At 39.1% G+C, this 9,769-nt stretch overlaps 1 pseudogene; it reads right to left on the reverse strand.

The window, feature by feature from the left end:
• Positions 1-6,461: 6,461 nt before the first annotated feature.
• LOC143880592 (protein SET DOMAIN GROUP 41-like) lies at positions 6,462-9,170 on the reverse strand (annotated as a pseudogene).
• Positions 9,171-9,769: the final 599 nt, after the last annotated feature.

A 9,769-nucleotide genomic window follows, 5' to 3' on the forward strand; every position in this document is an offset into this window, starting at 1 on the left:
TTAGTAGAATTAATGATGGAGGGATTCAAATATTGCAAGGAATTAGAAGTTGTAGCCCAGATTCGCGGATAAATTGGCAAGTTAACAGATTTTTAAAAATGATTAGAAAGTGGTCTTGAAATTTTTGAAAAAATATGGGTGTGTTTTTTATTTGACAACATGTGCATTTGTGTGTGTGCGCGCTCGCGCGCTTATTTATCTAAGTGTATGTGTGCTAGATTAGCATGTGAGTTCCCTTTTCACTCGAGTGTTTATTCAAAAATTTGAATTTCTCGTGAGATTTACAAATAATATATAAGAAATCGGCAACTTATATAGTTTTTTAATTCCTGGTTCTAAATTAAGAAAGTTCACATTTTATCCAACAAATAGAACAAATCCTAATTATTCAGGGTCATTTGGAATTCACAATTGATTTGTTATAATTATATTTTTATCCTTTTATGTGCAGTAATTAAAATCGTAGTAAACATTTATTTTATTTTATTTTATTTTTTTGAAAATCGGCTGGTATCCATGTTCTTCCTTTATTAACCAACCAACATTGTGGTGAATATCTATGACTAGGGGTACAAGTTTGGCCCTGTCCGCCCTGAGCCCGAACAGGGTCAGGGCTGGATTTTCCAACCCTGAGGGCGGGTCAGGGTACATTTTTTTAGACCCTGACTCAGGTCGGGTCGGGTTCTAGGTTAATGCCTTGGGTACCCTGACCCGGCCCGACATTAAGTTTTCTATTATAGAATTGAACCATCTGTGCATGTTTCTTTTGCTAATGTTTTCTATTATCTTGGATTGATGTTTCTTTAAATTATTATTATTAATTGTCTCTGTTGCCCGTCATGTTGTTGAATTCATATTGTCTTATTTTGTTCCCTTTCTCTGTTTATTGATCATTTTGTTCTATATGATAAGTGGTTGCTTTATTTTGGCACTCTTAACAGGTATTTGCACTAGGGTCAATTAGGGCCGGGCCGGACCGGCCCAGCCCAATCAGGGCCCATCAGGGTGGGCCAGGGCCAGCACTGAGCCCTGTAGGGCGGGCAATGGGTTGAGGTTTTTCGGACCTGACTCGGCCCTGACTCAGGGTCAGGGCGGGTCAGGGCCGAGATAATGGGTTCCAGGGTTGGTCTAGGGTTTTGAAAAGCCCGACCTTGTTGCAGCCCTATCTATGATAATACCTAATATGCAGCAGTAAACATGCAATGATATCACCCATTTAATTTTTCCATTTTGAATAATTGTTTTGATGGATCGTTATATATGTACACAGTTATTTCTGTAATTAAGAGAAAGCATATTAAAGCAAATAGGAGAATAGTTAAGTGTATATGTTGGGTAGATCAGGATGTGATCTCCCTTTTCACTTGAATGTTTATTCCATAATTTTGAATTTCTCATGAAATCTACAAGTAATATATGAGAAATTAACAACTTATTTGGAAAATTCCTGTTTTTTAACTAAGAAAAATCACATTTCATACAAAAAAAGAGAGAAATCTTAATTATTCTGGATCATTTAAAGTTCAAAAAGGGCACTAGAAATCCCGAATTTTGTAATTATTCACAAAATTTTGTAACTATGTTGATAGCTACAAAATGTAATACCAACAAGCGAGTTTTCAAGTATACTTTACCATAAGTCAGTTGCAATTAATGAAGAAACTTAGAAGAGTCTGAGAAAATGTACATGAATACGAATCTCGCTGCGAGGGTTGGTGTTGCTGTTGCGAGAGAGTGGCTTGTCAGTAGAGAAGACCCAAAACCAGTGGATTCCATCAATGAATCTATACCGTTGGTTTTCGGGCAAGTTCCAAGGTTTATGGATGTGAAAGTTAGAACTGTTGAGTGGAAGGGAAACAAAACCTTCCGTCGGATCAGACAGGGCCCAACCAATGGCTTTGTGGTAGATGCAAAGGAAAATAGTGAAGATTGAAACAGCTAAGAGAGAAGAACCCATCTCTCCTTGTTCTTCAAGAAAAGAGGAGAAGATAGACGAAAATGGATATGGTATAAGGGGAGGAAAAGTGAAGGATAAAAGTGGAAGAGAGGGGTTCAATTAGTGAATTCTCCTTGTCAAGAAGTTCATGTTCCCTCATTTCTTAACTGACAGAGAGAATGGTCAGATTTTATTTTGGTAACCTAGTCAATTATTGGTGCAATTTGGTCCACCAAGGCAAATAACTATAATTTTTTGTTCACGTCTTTAAAATTAAGACTTTCACCTCTCAGTTTGTCTTTCAAAAAAAAAAAAAAAAACTATGTCAGTTTGTCTCATATGTGAAAAAAAATGTAATCAAATACAAGAAACGGTGGCAGTGGAAGTCCCTAAATTTTTGGGTAAGCTTTCGGAGCAATTGGTTGTTTCACATACCCTAAAAGCTTATAGCTATGGAGAAGTGGAGGATCTATATACTAGGCTTGGATGTGAGCTTGATGGAGATTAATTATATAAGTTTGTAATGGCTGACAGAGAGAAAAGAATGAAACGAATTTCACAAATATCTCCTTTACTACAAAGCAACACCATTTATTTCATGAACCACAAGAAGCCAAGTATAAAACAAAACAAACTTTCATATGCATGTTTTGATTTGTTCCCCTCATCTCTATCACATTTTTTTAAGGACTTTGATTCCCTTCCAACGAGATTCCATGTAGTGGGAAGGTGTCCTTCGTGAATAAACACCACATTTGAACTAATGAAAGGTCCCTCCATGATCATTTGCCTCTAATTTTTGAACCCCATTAATGAAAACCTTAACTTTTTCGGCACCAACATCATGGATAACGCTTAAGTGAAACCATTGATCGTAGATATGAGGAACCAAGACCAAGCTCAGGTAATACGAAAGTGTACCAATATGTACCGCCATGGCAAGTGTTGTGGCTTGGTCACTTGCACCAAAGAGTTGCATGATACACACTCCATACGTCCCTTTGGGCACGTACCCGTGCCCTTCGAATTGCCACACAACGGAAGAATAATCATAGCCTAATTACAAACAAATTATCAAAGAATTTTGAAGTAAAAATGATTAAATAACACCAACTCTTGCAGCTTAAGGGCCTGTTTGTTTAAGATTATGACAACCGATTGCGGAGTCCCCAGCTGATTATTTGACACAAATTTAGTGCAATTTTCGGTCCAATAATTAGTTGGGGACTCCACAATCGGTTGTCATAATAAAAAACAAACAGGGCCTAAGCTTTTGGAGTAATTGGTTGTTTCACATAGTATCAGAGCACTGCCTCACGGCAGGTCTGGGTTCAAAACCCGCCAACTTCTTGATATTAAAAGATTCACATGTACAGCAAACCCAAAAGAGAGGAGCCACACATGAGGGGGAGTATTGAAGCATAAATGATTAAATAATACAACTCTAACAGCTCAAGTTTTTGGCGTAATTGGTTGTTTCGCAGAGATAAACAATAGGAGAAAAACAATTTCTAGTTAATATCTTATATTTTAGATGGAAAGAAAACAAAAAGGAAATAATTGCGTAGATGGCATTCGGCAAACCATTTCTCCCTATTCCACATTTAAAGCAGTAAAAAATATGTTTTTTTTTAAAAAAAAAAAAAAAGGGATTCTGAGTTGCTTATGGAGATTCTCATTCTCCCATTTCCGCAGTTTCGTCCGCTTTAAAAGAGAGAAAATGAGAAGCCTTGTGAAATGGGCCCTTAATCAGTCCTTGCTAGGATTTTTATATCCTTTTGAATATGGTGATCATGAAAATTATTATAATTAAGCTCTAGGATCATCTTGGCGACCTTGTCTAAGGCTTGTTTATGGTAACATAAACAAGTTATATTTATAAGCTGTTGTTAGTGCGATAATAATTATGGTAACATGTATATACAACTTATCTACATAACCATTCAAAAGAAAAGAAAAGAAAAAAAAAACTTATCGACATAAAGCTATTTAAAACTAGAGAATGCTAAAATGAAGAGCACCCATGAAAAACCAGCTACAAAGGCGCTCACATTGAACAATGTCATCAAAGGACATTTATAAAGGCGCAGAAGAATTTAAAATTAAAATAATAAGTGAGATTAGGGGTGGACATGGTTCGGTTCAAACCAGGGAACCAAACCGAACCGGCACATTTGGTTTGGTTCGGTTCGGTTCTAGATCTATATGGTTAGGTTCCGGTTCGGAATTCTGGAACCGGTGTAAATTTGGTTCGGTTCTGGGTTTGGGATCCCGGAACCGAGAACCGACCCTCACCTTAAAACCCAATGCCTCCATTTGATAAAATCACCCCACCCCCTTTTAATTCACCCCTCTTTAATGTGTTGCTTTGTAGTTCATATATAATATTTGCATTGCCCAAATTTGTGCCTGATTATCCCAAATTTGTGCCAGTTAGTGTTTGTAGTTCATATATAAACAAGACTTAACCGAACCGATTATTAGCACGATTAGGCAAAATATCTACATTTGGTGAAGGTTGGGTAAACCACATTTAAAGCAGTATAAAATATGTTTTTTTCTTAAAAGAAAAAGGGATTTATAAAGGCACAGAAGAATTTATGATTTGGACAATGTCATCAAAGGACAATTATAAAGGCACAGAAGAATTTAAAATTAAAATAATAATAAATGTGCATTGGTGAGATGGTCCAATGGGGTTACCCTTGTAGCCGGGTTTTTTGTTTTCAATGGCAACATTTAGTTTAGCATTCCTCTTATAAATATTATTTGCAAATAAGACCACACGCATATAAGATTAGAGATTGTTTTAACTCCTTTTTTGCAAGATCGCCCTTCAGTTTAGCATTCCTCTTATAACTGTTATTTGTAAATAAGACCACATGCATATATGATTTGATATTGTTTCATCGTGACGTCACCCAAAAAACAGTGATGGGTGACGTACTAGTCGACTTAGTCTCGATCATGTGAAACAATTAATCGTATATATGATTATACCCAAATATTGGGTTATTCAAGGAGGTTCAACATCTCCACTGAAAATCCAGTTCAAATTTTTAGAGTTGAGGCCATGATTAGGGCCCAACACTCGTTCAAGGTATCAACCTACTTGGGTGAGTCCGGGAACTCCCTACAAGGTGCTGGACTCACCCATCACAGCAATATATTCACGATTGAAACAAAAACAAAAGTAGAGATGCAGAGTTTTAGAGATGGTTTACATGTATGCGGATCTCAGTTCGTGGTCCGGTCTTGCTTGTGGGTGTGTGAGGCTTATCGGTAGAGTAAACCCAGAGCCTGTGGACTCCATGGATGAAGCTATATCGCTTATTTTCCGGCACGTGGTAATGTCTTTGGATGACAAAGTTAGAGGCATTGAGAGGAAGAGAGATGAAACCGTCCGTAGGATCTCCACTGACCCCACCTTTGGCTCTTTGGATGCCAAGGTGGAGCAGGACTATATAGAAAAGAGCTAAAACAAAGCCAGAAGAACCCATTTCTTCTTCTTATTCTTCTTCTCCTCCTCCTTTAAGAGAATATATAGAACGCAAATAGGATCAAATAGCTACAAGAATTATAATAGTCAAGTGGGGAAAAAATTGAAAATCTCTAGAGAAGGACAATCCACACTGGCTCTAGCAAGACGATCCTCCTAGCCTTCGCCGACCGCTGGAATATAATGGAACCAAACCGGTTAGCCTTACAAGATTGTCGTGTCTGTATAAGTTTGTCTAATCTATTCTATCCTCTTTTGTCAAACAAAGTAGGCCAAGTTCTGCATAAACATAATTTATACTTCACAGACACAAACAACTACATGGTCACGTCCTACGCCACCCACCCAATATTTTAGTGAAATGTACATGAACTATAATTTATGTATTTAAGTAGATATAAATCTAAAAAGAAAAAAAAAAAAAAACCTTCGATGCATCCAAAACTCGATTACCTTGTGGGTTGAGGGCCCTTGTTCAACACCTCAACTATATTTTGATAATCGGACTCAAACCTTGTTTTTACACTTCTCTAATCGGCTGCTGAGAGATTTTTGGGAATTGTAATAGCCTTTGACAACTGGTTAAAACATGTAAAACAAAGTGAGTTTGTCCCATTATCAAAACATGGTGGCACCAATATTAGTAACCTGTATATACATAGGGATTTGGCCCGGAATTTTGTGGAAAGCCATTTCGCATCTCACTTTTGCAGGGAGAACAGCCACACATGATCACTTTTTAGCAGATTCTGTCTTATTCATTCAATGCGTGTGAGGTGGCTGTTTCCTCGGGCAAAAGTAAACCACTAAATGGCTTTCTGTGAAATTGCCTAGCAAATCTCATTTACATATATATTGATAAACTGAAGAGCAACATAGCACTTTGATGGTGTGGATCCATTGGGAGCACCCTTGCGGCTGGTTTTTGCAAGGAAGCCCTTCAGTTTAGCATTCCTCATATTCAATCAGATGTGCGAAAAGCCACTTCTGATTAGTTGAAGGAAGAATGTTAATCACAGATGCACATTCATAAAAAAGAGTTTCAAGCATTATCTTTATTTTCTTTCAGAAAAGCAACCAAATTCTAGCAGCATCTAAGCTTAAACATTTTTGCATGGGATGTTGAGGGTGAGAAACAATTCTATATACATTAGATCCAGAAGAGGGTCCTTTTTTTTAATGGCAATAAGGGGCACTTTTGAATGGTGTCTTTACCTTCTTCTTTTTTCAGATTCTTCTTGGAAAGTTCTCCAATCACTTCTTCAATTTTCGTAAGTGAAAATTAGATACAGAATGCTTCTGTTTAACAGATATTTTCAACATTTTCTGACAGAGAAGAGCCCTCCCCACCATAGAGAAGGTTTCTAACATGGCCAATCAAGTAGCAGTGAGGGCCATAGCACACACTTGTTAGATATCCTCCATAGAGCAAGCAATGAAGAGCAAATAGAACAAGACCCTTCCAAATGGTTTCTTCTTCAATGTATGCAACTCCTTCACATTCACAACCACCAATAAGAGCCTGTGCTTCATGCCTCGCTGTCATTCCCAGCCAGCTGAAATCCAATGGGTCATTAATATCCTTCAAGTAAGGTAGGCCATGAACCAAGAAAGGCCAGACCTTCGGCGAAATCTTTGAGATGCAAGCAAGAAAGTCTTTACACACCACATCAAACCCATCACGCAAAACAAAAGAGCAGAGAAGAAAGGTTAAACCCAGAACTCTTTTTAATGATTGAGCTCCATTTCGAGCTTTTAACAAGTCCCATTAAGGATTCCCCGGCACTTATCCAAAAATGTGCGGCTGGTGCTATTAAAGAAGAGTCAGACGAAAATAAGTGGTGGGTCGCACCTGCGAGCAACAAGGAGTATGCTGCACCAGCCCTGCTCAACTCAAAAGCTTCCAACTGATTGTCTTTATCATAATCAGAATCAAGTGCGCGGATCCGATAGGCTGATGCTAGTGTCATGTAAGAATTGAGAGAGAGATGGTGAAAGGGGTGCAATTTGAAATTTGATGGTGATGGTTCCAATGGCTGAGATTGTTCAGTTTTGGAACTTTCAATAAGCATCTTTTCAAGCATTTCACAGCAAGATTCAGGATTCCCAGATGACATGTACTCAGTAATAGCTTGGTCTAGGCAATCAGTTAGCTCTCTATATGCCTCCTCTACGCATAAGCTGTGGTCTAAATCCAAACAAGGAGAGTGGTTGGCAGCATTTTGCTGAAAATTGATACACCAAAAGTATATTAGATCCCATTCTCGAGTTGGAAGGTAAACAACTCGAGCATGTCTAGTATGTATGATCGAAGTGTTAAAACATTATTTGCAGAGATGGTCGGAGCATAATGCTGCCAGAAGATATCTGCTGCCTCAGAATCAGAACAAAAATCCACATTCTATGAACCATTCTAAAAAAAAAAAAAAAAACTAGGGAATGACAGAACATGGCATGATAAAATCCTCTGTAAGGAGCAGTAGGGCTTGCACCACTAGGTTAATATTGCATTCTACTAGATGGGTGGAGCCTTTACCAATAACCTAAAGCCACGAACAATTATGCTTCCTGCACCCTGCACTTAATTTGCAACTTTGTGCATCTAAGAAAGGCATCCCCAGAATTTCAAACAAAAACATTCTTCCTAATTTGTCGCCATAAATTATTGGTTGAGACCCTAAAAATGAATGGACTAGCTAGCTAGGGAGCTAAGGTTCTAGTACGTCCTGCAAGAGTTGCAGAAAGTATGCCTAGAATGTGGAGTTTCTTGGCGGTATTTAATTATTTATACAAATTTTTCTGTAGCAATTTAAACAATTACTCCTGCTGAGATATATTTATGTACAGAAGCAATTTTAATCTTCAGGAAAACAAAGCTATTATACGGGGGAGGCAGAGATTTCCCCTCAAATAACCCCTCTGATCTCTAATCATCCCATCTTTACCGGACAGACATAGGTTTCCAACAGAAGCATAATCAAAATTCAGCTTGGGAATGTTGGAACCGGAGGGTTTCCATCTCACTTTCATTTTGCCTTTAAACACTATAAAAAATTATCACCAACCACTTCCGATATAGATCTTGAACCGAACATCCCTTGAACCCCTCCCTTGTTATGGCCCACTAAAATTAGTACTTTTGATTCCACTAAATACCTTACTATTAGTGGATCTCTTGTTATAAAAAATTCTTCGGTTTCTCTCCGCCAAATCATCCAAATGACCACAAAGGATTAATTGACCAAAGAATACGGCCTTTCGCACTCAATTGCCTAGTCCACAGGCAATCCAAGAGGTCCATATCGTATTGAAGGAAAACCCAATGAAACCGAACCTCTTGCCACTCAATACTCATAAACTCACAATGAATGAATAGGTGGTTGGAAGACTCTTCTTCCTTCTACCAAAGGTCGCACTCGCACAGGTTTCCCATTTTGAAACTCCTCTTTAATAGATATAGTGTGCTAATCAAGGGGTAACACGAAAACCCGGTTCGAGAGAACCCGGTTCACCAATAAACCCGGTCAAGGAGAACCGGTAACAAGCATTAGGCGAGCAACTATGATTAAACCAAGAGAAACCCGGCCCGTAAACCGCTATCCCAATCGTGCGCCCTTTGCTAACCTGCACCTCAATGGCGTTCGTTAGCACCAGGCACAACACCATTTCATCCGTCGCACTCTCTCCCCCAACATTTCCAAACCGTCCGTCGCGCATTCTTCTCGCCAAAGACATTATTCTCCCTCCCTCCCTAATTCTCCCCAATATATCGATTTTCTCACGATTACTCATCAACCCGCCGATTCTCCCCGAGACGAGAAACTCGCGAGAGAGAAACCCTAGCTTCTGGAAGCAGAGGAAAAGGTGGAGGGCGAGTCTGAGTTGGGATAATTCGGAAGGCCTGTGGACCCCGATCCGGAGAGGACGAGTGCGGCGAGGGACGCGAGGTCCCCACAGCAATCCTCTAAGATCTCCACAATGTGAAGGAGAGCTCTGCCAAGGAACTCTCGAAACGGATGCCACCCTCACAGCATAGCACGAGTGGCGATACAAAACGAATGAGATACATCCTGATCAGGAGCCAGGGCTCGAAACCGAGATGTACCTAAAAAGAACTCAGAGTCGCCATCCATGGATAGGCCATGGAACCCTAAAATCAAATCCTCTGTGCAATGGATAACCAGAAATATATATGGGTTCGTGCCTGGTTACGAATGGGGAAGGTCTGAGAGCACCCCCAATTCGCCCGAGTGCAAGCACTTGGTCTCTTATGCCATTTTCATTAATTCCAAAGAAGTTTGAGTAAAAATCATGTGAAATGGGAACAATCCTCA

This window comes from Tasmannia lanceolata, unplaced genomic scaffold, assembly GCF_043159265.1.
Source record: "Tasmannia lanceolata isolate RefF3 unplaced genomic scaffold, GAP_Taslan_0.1 ptg000007l, whole genome shotgun sequence".
Lineage (NCBI taxonomy): Eukaryota > Viridiplantae > Streptophyta > Magnoliopsida > Canellales > Winteraceae > Tasmannia > Tasmannia lanceolata.